Source organism: Manis javanica, chromosome X, assembly GCF_040802235.1.
Source record: "Manis javanica isolate MJ-LG chromosome X, MJ_LKY, whole genome shotgun sequence".
In the NCBI taxonomy this organism is placed as follows: domain Eukaryota; kingdom Metazoa; phylum Chordata; class Mammalia; order Pholidota; family Manidae; genus Manis; species Manis javanica.
In genome coordinates this window covers 40967252-40980839 of record NC_133174.1, presented here as the reverse complement: position 1 = coordinate 40980839, position 13588 = coordinate 40967252, and positions in this window count along the sequence as shown.

Here is a 13588-nt window from a genome sequence, read left to right as displayed (position 1 = left end):
ATAATATTCCATTGTATATAAATACCACATCTTCTTTATCCATTCATCTACTGATGGACACTTAGGTTGCTTCCATATCTCGGCTATCGTAAATAGTGCAGCAATAAACATAGGGGTGCATATGCCTTTTTGAATCTGGGATCTTGTTTTCTTCAGGTAAATGCCTAGGAGTGGAATTCCTGTGTCAAATGGTATTTCCAATTTTAGTTTTTTGAGGAGTATAACATACTTTTATAAAATTAAAACTACTACATTTGTGACAAATGGATGAGCCTAGAGAGTATTATGCTAAGAAATACGTCAGGCAGAGAAAGACAAATACTACATAATTTCATTTATTTGTGGAATCTAAAAACAAAACACAAGCAAAATAGCAATAGACTCATAGCCACTGAGAAGTAACTGGTGGTTACCATGGGGGAGGGGTTGGGGTGGGTGAGAAGGGTAGAGAGGCACAAAAATCTCAATTGTAATATAAATTAGCACTAGGGTGAAAGTGCAGCACATAGAATCTGGTCAGTAGTTCTGTAACATCTTTTTATGTTGACAAATAGTAACTACACTATCTGGGGTGAGGATTTAATAATGTATACAGCTGTTGAATCACTATGTTGTATACTTGAAACCAGTATAATATTGTATATCAACTGTATTTCAATAAAAAAAAAATAAAGGAATATGCTAGATGATTTAAACCATATATCCATGAAATAGTTGAATGGGTATTAAATGCTATTTTTACTAGTATAGATAGCACAGTATAATGACCTTCAAGTTACTAAAGGATTTATTATTATATTGATGTTGTAGATGCTCTTGAACTTGCCAAAATAAAAACTATAATAAATAAAAAGAAAGAAGAAAAAGCTACTAATATAAAAAACATGAACTATTATAAGATTTTGTGCGGTTGCAATAAAATTATGTAAAAAGGAAATAAAAATTGATGAACTTGGGATTCAAGATGATGTTTACCTCAGTTGAGGAGGGGCAAGCAGTGAACTGGGGACCATATGGATAGATGGAAGTTACTGTCAAGGTCATAACTTTTCTTTTGTGTGGTAAGTGCATAAGTGTTAATTATATTATTTAAATTAATTGGGAAATTAAACCATTGCATAAATATCTAAATGTAAAAAGAGTCTACACGAAGAAAAGTGCTTTCCCTTCCTTGAATGGGACAAGAAAATCTTTGGCCCCAGCCTGGAGATGTCACCCAGTGGTGGGATGAGCAGGGAGGCAGGAGCTCCATGGCCTTGACACTTATTGTGGCCCCTGCCAAAGATACACTGGCTCCATGTGTCACTGTCACATCTACTCAAATGTCTTTTCTTCAATGTCTTTTTCCCGGACCTACCCCACCATTCTCTAGCTCCTCACCATGCTGTAGTTTTCTTCATAGCCTTCCTTTTTATCGGAAATTATCTTAAACATTTACTGTTTGCTCATTTACTTGTTCATGTTGATACTCCAGTGATTTCTGCTTCTTGCACATATGGAATAATCAGCTGCTTTATTTTGGGGATCTTTATCACACAGGTAGAGAGCAGCAAAACACACACACAATGGATTCGTTTTCTTTAAAGTTTAATTACTCCCTCAAAAAGACTCTGCAGGCGTCTCTGGATGATGCAACAAATTATAAAATCGATTTGGTATGAGTAATGCAGGAAATATTAGCCAGATGTAAAACCTAAATGTATATAAGACCCTATTTGTTGATTCATCAAATATTAATTGATCACCGCTCTTGGTACTTCATGTTTAGCAGAACAAAACAGGCCCCAAATGCCTAGCTTCATGGACCTGACATCCTAATGCAGAAAAGTAGCAATAAACATTGTTAAAAGGTGACAGCTGCTAAGGAGAGAGGGATAGGACAGAGTGATGTGAGTTAGAAATGCAGGGAACTTCCATGTTAAATAGAAAAATCAGAGTCTCTTTTTAAACTCTACCACTAGCTGTCCTGCATCCTGGAGCAGGCCAGTCACAAATTCACATTTATGTGGGCATCCAGTTGAAAATCAGGAAGAACGCAAGGTCAGAATGTTTTCATGTTTGCAGCTAAAGACATAATGATAAGGACCTCTTTGTCCTGCAGTAGATGCAAGGAGTCATACCCGCAGTGTTCTGATCAGTCCTGTCTTGCTTTCCTTTAGTAGGTGAAAAGCATTTTACAGTACTGTAAAATATCGTCTATCTTCCACTGACAGAGGTTGAGGAAGCCCTCATAAAAGTATCAGGTTCAATGACTGAGCAGGGACCTCCAGACCAACAGACACAAGCATTTACACATGTTAGTAGATAGCAATGATAACTTATTTATTTTATACCCAGGTTTTTAATGGTAAATTTTCACACTACACAAAAGTTGAAAGAGTTGTACTATGAATGTCCAAACACCTTCCACCTAGATAAAACAACTTTAACTTTTGCCACATTTGCTTTATCTCCTGTTATACATACATAAATACAGCCTCCATCATTTAAAAATATGTCCAAAGAAAATTATTTAAGTGATTGAGATAGCAGTTAAACACTTTATTCAGCTGATGTGCCTCATATAACTCCAAATGAAGCAGGGTTAGAGTTTTTATAGGCGAAGTTGAGTATGCATCCGGGCAGTCTGGCCTTAGGTGACATTTTTCTACTCTAAGGGAAACTCACAGCTTGGGCTGGGGGATCATTCCCATTTTTGTGTCCCTCACTTGATCAGAGCCCTATACCATTAGAAAAGTATTTTCCAAGAATTGCTTTTGTTAGCTTTATGGCTTACCTGCTAGTCCAAGTCCATGTGAGACAGGGAAAGATAGATACCAAAAAGAAAGAAGGTGAAAATGGTGGAAGCAAACAGAATCCTAGAATGTTTGTTTTATAGTAAACAAACATTAAACTTTTCACAGTGAACTGCAGACATCATGCTCCTTCACAGTTAAGTACTAAGCATGTATCTCCTAAGGGACTGAATGTACACGTGGAATAATGGCCAGACCACGTACATGACCATAGAAGGCTAACCTACAGGGTCTACAGCAGTAGCATGGGGGAGCCACACCGCTACCCCTGCAGCCATCGCTCTAGACAGTCAGGACTTGGTAAATGCCCAAAAGCCTCCTCATTTTTCGCCTTCCCCTCCCCACCTCATCATCCACTTACAACTCAGGTCCAACCAGAGAAAGTCAAATCTGCTCCCCAAACCAATCACATAGGATGCCCTGCTTCTAGTTAGCCAGCCTCCAGCTTCCCCAAGCCAACATCCTCCAGTCAGAGCATACCTGAAACTTTCCCTTTTTCCACTGTAAAGTTTTCCCACTCTATCTGCCTTTGAATCTTCCAAACACAAGTGATAGTGGCTGACTCCCTTGCTATAGAAAGGTCTGAATATTCTCTGTCCTCATTTGTATCATCTTTGTGTGTTTCCACACTCCTAAGAGCAAAGACATTTTCTTGCATAGCCACAAACCCATTTTCACATCTAAGTAATTCAAGTTATGATTTGAAATTTTACTTAACAATTATCATACAGTAAAATTCACTCTTTGGTGTACAGTTCTCTTAATTTGAATAGACATACATATTTGTGTAACCACCATCACATCAGGACACAGAACTGTCCTATAACCTCCCTCAAAAAAATTTCTTTACACCAAGAAATTTAACAATGATACAATACTATTATGCAATCCAAATTCAAATGTTTCTAATTATCCTAAATTTCTTTACAGCTTTTAAAAAAATCCCAAATCGAAAAAGGGTCCATGCATTGCATTTGGTTGTCATGCCTCTTGAGTGCCTAATTTCTTTAATTGAAAAGTGTTTTCTTTAATCTAAGAATATTTTCCCAAACAGTTTGTCTGCCATGACCTGGATAATTTTGAAGAGCCTATGTCAATTGTGTTGTAGATGGTTCTGCATTTCTGATTGTTTTCTCATGAACAGATTCAGGTCAAACAGCTAGGGAAAGAAATCTACATGGGTTATGTATTCCTCTCAGTGAGTCATTTCTGGAAGCATGTGTCCATGCATCCTGTATTTCATAATGCTAAGTTTAATTTCTTCATTGTAAAGGAATCTTTTCCCTTTTGTATTTAATTATGTGGAGTAATTCTTTGGGGACCCTGTGAATAACCTGTTCCTCGGTGTATTGGTTTGCTAGAACTGCCGTAACAAAATGCCATAAACTGGGTGGCTTAAACAACAGAACTTTATTTTCCACAGTTCTGCAGGCTAGAAGTTCCAGATCAAGGCATTGACAGTTTGGGGCTGAGGCCTCTCTCCTTAGTTTGGACATGGGCACCTTCTTGCTGCCTTTTCACACAAAAAAGTTGCTCCTTGTTGCATGCCTGGTATCTCTCTGCCATAATCACCTATTCTTTTTTTTTATTTTTATTAAGGTATTATTGATATACACTTTCATGAAGGTTTCACATGAAAAAACAATGTGGTTACCAGATTTAACTGTATTATCAAGTCCCCATGCATACATCATTGCAGTCACTGTCCATCAGTGTACTACAATGCCACAGATTCACTGTTTGTCTTTCTGTGCTGCACTGTTTTCCTCGGGACCCCTCACACCATGTGTACTAAACATAATACCCCTCAATCCCCATTTCCTTCCTTCCCCACCCGCCCTCCCACATGCCTCCCCATTGATAACTGCTGGAGTCTGTGAGTCTGCTGTTTTGTTGCTTCAGTTTTGCTTCGTTGTTATACTCCACAAATGAGGGAAATCATTTGGCACTTGTCTTTCCCGGCCTGGCTTATGTCACTGAGCATAATGTCCTCCAGCTCCATCCATGTTGTTGCAAATGGTAGAATTTGTTTCTTTCTTATGGCTGAATAGTATTTCATTGTGTATATGTACCACCTCTTCTTTATCCATTCATCTACTGATGGATACTTAGGTTGCTTCCACATCTTGGTTATTGTAAATAGCACTGTGATAAACATAGGGGTGCATATGTCTTTTTGAATCTGAGAACCTGTATTCTTTGGGTAAATTCCAAGGAGTGGGATTCCCAGGTCAAATATTTCTATTTTTAGTTTTTTGAAGAACCTCCATATTGTTTTCCACAATGGTTGAACTAGCTTACTTTCCCACCAGCAGTTTAGGAGGGTTCCCCTTTCTCCACATGCTCACCAGCATTTCTTGTTCTTAGTCTTTTCGATGCTGGCCATCCTTACTGTTGTGAGGTGATATCTCATTGTGGTTTTAATTTGCACTTTCTGGTGATTAGTGATGTGGAGCATCTTTTCATGTGTCTGTTGGCCAATCTGAATTTCTTCTTTGAAGAATTGTCTCTTCATATCCTCTGCCTATTTTTTAATCAGGTTATTTGCTTTTTGTGTGTTGAGGCATGTGAGTTCTTTATATATTTTGGATGTTAACCCCTTCTCGGATATGTCATTGACAAATATATTCTCCCATACTGTAGGATGCCTTTTTGTTCTGTTGATAGTGTCCTTTGCCATACAGAAGCTTTTTAGTTTGATGTAGTCCCATTAGTTCATTTTTGCTTTTGTTTCCCTTGCTTGAGGACATGCGTTCAGGAAGAAGTTGCTCATGTTTATCTTCAGGAGATTTTTGCCTATGCTGTCTTCTAAGAGTTTTATAGTTTCATGACTTCAGGTCTTTGATCCATTTCAAGTTTACTTTTGTGTATGGGGTTAGACAATAATCCAGTTTCATTCTCTTGTATGTAGCTGTCCAGTTTTGCCAACACCAGCTGCTGAAGAGGCTGTTATTTCCCCACTGTATGTCCATGGCTCCTTTATCATATATTAATTGACCATATATACTTCAGTTTATATCTGGGCTCCCTAGTCTGTTCCACTGGTCTATGGTTCTGTTCCTGTGCCAGTACCAAATTGTCTTGATTACTGTGGCTTTGCAGTAGAGCTTGAAGTTGGGGAGCATAATCCCCCCAGCTTTATTCTTCCTTCTCAGATTGCTTTGGCTATTCGGGGTCTTTTGTGGTTCCATATGAATTTTTAAATGAATTGCTCTAGTTCATTGAAGAATGCTGTAGGTATTTTGGTAGGAATTGCATTGAATCTGTATATTGCTTTAGGCAGGATGGCCATTTTGACAATATTAGTTCTTCCTAGCTAAGAGCATGGAATGAATTTCCATTTATTAGTGTCCTCTTTAATTTCTCTTAAGAGTGTCTTGTAGTTTTCAGAGTATAGGTCTTTCACTTCCTTGGTTAGGTTTATTCCTAGGTGTTTTATTCTTTTTGATGCAATTGTGAATCGAATTGTTTCCCTGATTGCTCTTTTTGCTAGTTCATCATTAGTGTATAGTAATGCAACAGATTTCTGTGTATTAATGGTGTATCCTGCAACTTTACTAAATTCAGATATTAGATCCAGTAGTTAAGGAATGGAGTCTTTAGGGTTTTTTATGTACAATATCATGTCATCTGCAAAGAGGGACAGTTTGAAATCTTCCTTGCCAATCTGGATGCCTTTTATTTCTTTGTGTCGACTGATGGCCATGGCTAGGACCTCCAGAACTATGTTGAATAAAAGTGGGGAGAGTGGGCATCCTTGCCTTCTTCCCAATTTTAAAGAAAAAGCTTTCTGCTTCTTGCTGTTAAGTATAATGTTGGCTGTGGGTTTGTCATATATGGCCTTTATTATGTTGAGGTACTTGACCTCTATACTCATTTTATTGAGAGTTTTTATCATAAACGGATGTTGAATTTTGTCGAATGCCTTTTCAGCATCAATGGAGGTGATCATGTGGTTTTTGTCCTTTTTTGATGATATAGTGCATGAAATTGACAGATTTTCAAATGTTGTACCATCCTTGAATCCCTGGCATGAATCCCACTTGATCATGATGGATGATCTTTTTGATGTATTTTTGAATTCATTTTGCCAATATTTTGTTGAGTGTTTTTGCATCTATGTTCATCAGGGATATTGATCTGTAATTTTCTTTTTTTGTGGTGTCTTTGCCTGGTTTTGGAATTAGAGTGATGTTGGCCTTGTAGAATGAGTTTGGGAGTATCCCCTCCTCTTCTACTTTTTGGAAATCTTTAAGGAGGATGGGTATTAGGTCTTCACTAAATGTTTGATGAAATTCAGCAGTGAAGCCATCTGGTCCAGGTGTTTCATTCTTAGGTAGTTTTTTGATTACCAATTCAATTTCTTCGCTGGTCTATTCAGATTTTCTGTTTCTTCCTGAGTCAGCCTTGGAAGGTTGTATTTTTCTAGAAAGTCCATTTCTTCTAGGTTATCTAGTTTGTTACCATATAATTTTTCATAGTATTCTCTCATAATTCTTTGTATTTCTGTGCTGTCTGTAGTGATTTTTCCTTTTTCAGTTCTGATTCTGTTTATATGTGTAGACTCTCTTTCTCTCTTCATAAGTCTGGCTAGGGGTTTGACTATTTTGTTTATTTTCTTGAAGAACTAGCTCCTGCTTTCATTGATTCTTTCTATTGTTTTATTCTTCTCGATTTTATTTATTTCTTCTCTAATCTTTATTATGCCCCTCCTTCTACTGACTTTGGGCCTCATTTATTCTTCCTTTTCTCATTTCATTAATTATGAGTTTAGACTGTTCATTTGGGATTGTTCTTCATTCCTGAGGTAGGCCTGTATTGCAATATATTTCCCTCTTAGCACGGCCTTTGCTGCATCCCACATATTTTTGTGGTGTTGAATTATTGTTGTCATTTGTCTCCATATATTGCTTGATCTCTGTTTTTATTTGGTCATTGATCCATTGATTATGTAGGAGCATGTTATTAAGCCTCCATGTGTTTGTGGGATTTTTTGTTTTCTTTGTGTAATTTATTTCTAGTTTCATACCTCTGTGATCTGAGAAGCTGGTTTGTACAATTTCTATCTTTTTGAATTTACTGAGGTTCTTTTTGTGGCCTAGTATATGATCTATTCTTGAAAATGTTCCATGTGCACATGAGAAGAATGTCTATCCTGTTGCTTTTAGATGAAGTGTTCTGTAGATGTCCGTTAGGTCCATCTGTTCTAATGTGTTGTTCAGTGCCTCTGTCTCTTTACTTATTTTCTGTCTGTTTGATCCATCCTTTGGAGTGAGTGGTGTGTTGAAGTATCCTAAAATGAATGCTTTGCATTCTACTTTCCCCTTTAATTCTGTTAGTATTTGTTTCACATATGTAGGTGATCATGTGTTGGGTGCATAGATATTTATAATAGTTATATCCCCTTGTTGGACTGACCCTTTTATCATTATGTAATGTCCTTCTTTGTCTCTTGTTACTTTCTTTCTTTTGAAATCTATTTTGTCTGATACCAATACTGCAACTCCTGCTTTTTGCTCCCTATTAGTTGTGTGAAATATCTTTTTTCATCCCTTTATTTTCAGTCTATGTCTTTGGGTTTAAAGTGAGTCTCTTGTAGGCAGCATATAGATGGGTCTTTTTTTTTTATCCATTCAGTAACTCTGTGTCTTTTGATTGGTGCATTCAGACCATTTACATATAGGGTGATTATGGATAGGTGTGTACTTATTGCCATTGCAGGCTTTAGATTCATGGTTACCAAAGGTTCAAGGGTAATTCCCTTATTATCTAACAGTCTAATTTAACTCACTTTGTATGCTATTACAAACATAACCTAAAGGTTATTTTTTTCCTCCTTTTTCTTTCTCCTTCATTCTTTGTATGTTATGAATCATATTCTGTACTCTTTGTCTATCCCTTGGGTGACATCTATTTAGCCTTGAAAATACTTTCATCTATAGGAGTCCCTCCAAAATGCACTGTAGAGGTGGTTTCTGGGAGTTAAATTCTCCCAGCTTTTGCTTATCTGAAAACTGTTTAAACCCTCCTTCAAGTTTAAATGATAACCGTCCTGGGTAGAGTATTCTTGTTTCGAGGCCCTCCTGCTTCATTGCATTAAATATATCATGCCATTCCCTTCTGGCCTGTAAGGTTTCTGTTGAGAAGTCTGATGACATCCTGATGGGTTTTCCTTTGTATGTGATCTTTTTTGTCTATCTATCTGCTTTTAAAAGTGTGTCTATATCCTTGATCTTTGCCATTTAAATTACTATATGTCTTGATGTTGTCTTCCTTGGGTCCCTTGTGTTGGGAGATCTGTGCACCTCCATGGCCTGAGAGACCATCTCCTTCCCAGTTTGGGGGAGTTTTCCACAATTACCTCCTCAAAGACACTTTCTATCCCTTTTTCTCTCTCTTATTCTTCTGGCACCCCTATAATGCGAATATTGTTCCATTCTGATTGGTGACACAGTTCTCTCAGCATTCTTTCATTCTTAGAGATCCTTTTTTCTCTCTGTTCCTCAGCTTCTTTGTATTCCTCTTCTCTAATTTCTATTCCATTTACCCTCTCTTCTACTACATCTAATCTGCTTTTAAATCCCTCCATTGTATGTTTCATTTCAGATATGGAATTTCTTAATGATTGAATCTCTGACTTAAATTCGTTCCTGAGTTCTTGAATATTTTTTCTGTACCTCCATAAGCATGTTTATGATTTTTATTTTGAACTCTCTTTCAGGGAGATTGGTGAGTTCAGTTTCATTTGGCCCTTTATCTGAGGTTTGTGAGATTTTGGTCTAACCCAATTTCTTTTGACATTTCATATTTCTATGTGGTGTCCTCTAGTGCCCTGAAGCTCCAGTCTCTGGAGCTGCTCAGCCCCTAGAGTGAGGTTGGGGGTTGTAGAGGAGTGAAGCTGGTGCCTGGGGGGAAGAAAGATCTGTTTCCTGATTCCTGTCTGCAGTGCCTGTCTCTGGTGTCAGAGCCAGTGGGCCAAGCACACAGGTGTAAGCCTCTGTGCTCGGCATCTCAAGCTGTTGTAGGTGGGGCCTCCCTCTGGCTGGCCTGACTCCAGTAGAGTGACTGCCAGTTTGCAAACCGGTGCCAGCAGGCTAGGAGGAAGGCTCAACAGGCTGCATATCACAGTGGGGGGCCTCATATCTGAGTAGGCAGCCAGGGGGATGGAGCACCTGAAGCTCCTCAGTTCCCAACCAGTTGGGCAGAGCATGCTCTGCCAACATTGTCATGCTCTCCCCTCCCCCACACAGCAAGCTCCATGCAAACCCCACCCCTTCAGCAGCCCTCTCGCTGCTAGGAAGCCTCTAAGACTGCTTTCCTTTCCTCTGACACAGAGCAGCTGGTGTGGATCCCCTCCTCCACACACAGCCGGAATGTCAGTGTCTCAAGCACTTTGCCTGTCCTAGCTCCCCAATGTCCAGAACATCACACAGTACAGGTTTCTGCTCACAAAGCAGATCTCCAGGGCCAAGTGTTCAGCAGTCCCAGGCTTGCATCGCCTCCCTGCTCCATTTCTCTTCCTCCTGCCAGTGAGCTGGGGTGGGGGAAGGGCTTGGGTCTGCCAGATTAAGGCTTTTGTACATACCCCTGTTCCGTGAGGTCTGCTCTGTTCATGAGGTCTGTATGCAGTCTTGTTCAGCCTTCTTTCTTGTTGCTGTTTTAGGATTAGTTGTATTAATTAACTATATTTTCACCCTATTTGTGGTTTTGGGAGGAGATCTCCGTCTCACCTCTCACGCTGCCATCTTGAATATCCTTGATGTCTGTTTTTCTTTGGTCACTGACCCATTGGTTATTTAGGAGCATGTTGTGAAGCCTCCGTGTGTTTGTGGGCTTTTTCATTTTCTTTGTGTAATTTATTTCTAGTTTCATACCTTTGTGGTCTGAGAAACTGGTTGGTACAATTTCAATCTTTTTTAATTTACTGAGGTTCTTTTTGTGGCCTAGTATACAATCTATTCTTGAAAATGTTCCATGTGCATTTGAGAAGAATGTGTATTCTGCTGCTTTTGGGTGTAGAGTTCTGTAGATGGCTGTTAGGTCCATCTGTTATAACTTGTTGTTCAGTGCCTCTGTGTCCTTACTTATTTTCTGTCTGGTGAATCTGTCCTTTGGAGTGAGTGGTGTGTTGAAGTATCCTAGAATGAATGCATTACATTCTATTTCCCCTTTTAACTCTGTTAGTATTTGTATCACATATGTAGGTGCCCCTGTGTTGGGTGCATAGATATTTATAATGGTTATATCTTCTTGTTGGATTGACCCCTTTATCATTATGTAATGTCCTTCTTTGTCTCTTGTGACTTTCTTTGTTTGGAAGTCTATTCTGTCTGATACAAGTACTGCAAACTCCTACTTTTTGTGACCCTATTACTTGCCTGAAATATCTTTTTCCATCCCTTCATTTTTAGTCTGTGTATGTCTTTGTGTTTCAAGTGAGCCTCTTGTAGGCAGCATACAGATGGGTCTTGTTTTTTTCCATTCAGTGACTCTATGTCTTCTGATTGGTGCATTCAGACCATTTACATGTAGGGTGATTATCAAAAGGTATGTACTTATTGCCATTGCAGGCTTTAGATTCACGGTTACCAAAGGTTCAAGGTTATCTTCCTTACTATCTAAGAGTCTAACTTAACTCACTCAGTATGCTATTACAAACACAATCTAAAGGTTTCTTTTTTCTCCTTCTTTTTCTTCCTCCTCCATTCTTTATATATTAGGTATCAGATTCTGAACTCTTGGTCTATCCCTAGATTGACTTTGGGGGTAGTTTATTTAATTTTGCATCTGCTTAGTAATTAACTGTTCTGATTTCTTTACTGTGGTTTTGTTACCTCTGGTGATTGCTATTAAACCTTAGGACACTTCCATCTATAGCAGTCCCTCCAAAATACACTGTAGAGATGGTTTGTGGGAGGTAAATTCTCTAAACTTTTGCTTATCTGGAAATTATTTAATCCCTCCTTCAAATTTAAATAATAAATGTTACTCATGTAATTATACATTAATGATAACAAAATTAAAAATTAATTATAATTTTGTGGAATAGAGTACTCTTGGTTTGAGGCCCTTCTGCTTCATTGCATTAAATACATCATCTTACTCCCTTCTGGCCTGTAAGGTTTCTGCTGAGAAGTCTGATGATAGCCTGATGGGCTTTCCTTTGTATGTGATCTTATTTCACTCTCTGGCTGCTTTTAGTAGTCTGTCCTTATCCTTGATCTTTGCCATTTTAATAATTATATGTCTTGGTATTGTCTTCCTTGGGTCCCTTGTGTTGGGAGATCTGTCCACCTGCATGGCCTGAGAGACTATCTCTTTCCCCAGATGGGGGAAGTTTTCAGCAATTACCTCCTCAAAGACACTTTCTATCCCTTTTTCTCTCTCTTCTTCTTCTGGTACCTCTATAATGCAAATATTGTTCCGTTTGGATTGTTCACACAGTTCTCTCAATAATCTTTCATTCTTAGAGATCCTTTTTTTTCTCTCTGTTCCTTAACTTCTTTGTATTCCTCTTCTCTAATTTCTATTTCATTTGTTGTCTCCTCCACCGTATCTAATCTGCTTTAAAAACTTTCCATTGTATGTTTCATTTCTGATACTGTGTTCCATAATGACTGGATCTCTGACCTGAATTCATTCCTGAGTTTTTGAGTATTTTTCTGTACCTCCATGAGCATGTTAATGATTTTTATTTTGAAATCTCTTTCAGGAAGATTCGTGAGGTCAATTTCTTTTGAATCTTTCTCTGGTGTATTCATAATTTTGCTTTGAACCAGGATCCTTTGAAGTTTCCTGTTTGTATGTGGTGCCCTCCCGTGCCCAGAAGCTCTACTCTCTGGAGCTGCTCAGCCCCTGGAGCAATGTTGGGGGTCACAGGGGAGCAGTTTTGGTGCCTGGGGGGAGGACAGAACTGTTTCCCATTTCCAGGCTGCTATGCCTGTCTCCACTGCCACAACAAGTGGGCCAAGCACACAGGTATAAGCCTCTATGCTTTGTGTTTGTAGCTGCTGTAAGTGGGGCTTCCCTCTGGCTGCCTAACATGAGGGCAGGGTTTGCCAGTTTGTGAGCCAGGTGGGGCTTGGTGGGAGGAAGGCACAGCAGGCTGTGTATCACAGAGGGAGCCCTTGGAGCTCCATAGCCAGCCAGGGGGCTAGAGCACCTGAAGATCATGAAAGTTCCCAACCTGCTGGGTGGAGTGCATGCAGATGATTTTTTCTACCTGTCCTTTCTCCTGAGCAATAAGCTCTTTGCAATCCTTGTCCCTTTAGCAGCACTCTCACTGTTAGGAAGTCTCTAAGACTTTCCACCTTTCTTTTGTCCAAGAGGCAGCCAGCTATGGATCCCTGTTTTCCACAAGCACCTGGAATCTCAGTCTCTCCAGGTGTTCTGACTGTCTTAGCTTTCCAACCCCCCTAATCACAAGAGCACCATGAAGTGCTGGTTTGTGCTCCCAGAGAAGATCTCCAGAGCTAGGTGTTCAGTAGTCCCAGGCCTCCACACCCTCCCCACTCCATTTACTTCCTCCCACCAGTCAACTGGGGTGGACAAAGGGCCTGGGTCCTGCTGGGCCATGGCTTTGGGACATTACCCTGTTCCATGAGGTTTCTTCTTTCTCCAGGTGTATGCAGTCTGTCTCAGCCCTCTTTCCTATTGTTCTTTCAGGATTAGTTGTACTAATTATATTTTCATACTATATGCAGTTTTAGGAGGATGCCTCTGTCTCACCTCTCATGGTGCCATCTTTAATCCCCCATCTTGTTAATATTTTAAAGAAATAATCACAAATGTGC